Raw genomic sequence first — 593 nt, 5'->3', positions numbered from 1 at the left:
ATCTTCGGTCATAACATTCAGATGCCAGGCAGAGTTAGGGCTGTGATAGTGAAAGTTATATAAAAACTCTACCCAAACTTTCAACACATAGGTAAGGGACTTTTTATAAAAGTGTGATGAATGATAGATATAAAGCAGGACTAACAGAGTCTTTGTATCCTTTAAAATCCGTGTGCGCAAATTGCTACAGAAGTTTTAGTAATTGGAAATAATAGAGCATATTTGTCAAAATGAAGTAAATTCGATTTATATAATACCCAAAACAATCAGTACAAATTCAGCTCCTGATATCCTGCGCGTTTGTTATGCATGATGCGAAAACAAACTCGTCGCGTCTCGTCAACATTGTCTGTATGACGCTTTCGTAAAAGCTCTCTGTCCGGTTGTGTGTTGTCTTTACGAGTAGTACCTTACAGCGGTTAGGCTCCATTTGATAATGCCTCTAATTAATACAATCGAGTCAATCAGAAGTCATTACTGCCACAGTGTTTCTTTATGAGCTGATGTCAATTCAAAATCGTATTCGAGGCTATTCATTCGCTTGCGATAACAGCATGGTGGCTCAATTTTTTAATCCCGTCTATGAAAGTCGT

Source organism: Plasmopara halstedii (assembly GCF_900000015.1).
Source record: "Plasmopara halstedii genome assembly, contig: Scaffold_2439, whole genome shotgun sequence".
Lineage (NCBI taxonomy): Eukaryota > Oomycota > Peronosporomycetes > Peronosporales > Peronosporaceae > Plasmopara > Plasmopara halstedii.
The sequence above is the reverse complement of the archived record's forward strand: the minus strand, read 5'-3'. Positions refer to the sequence as shown.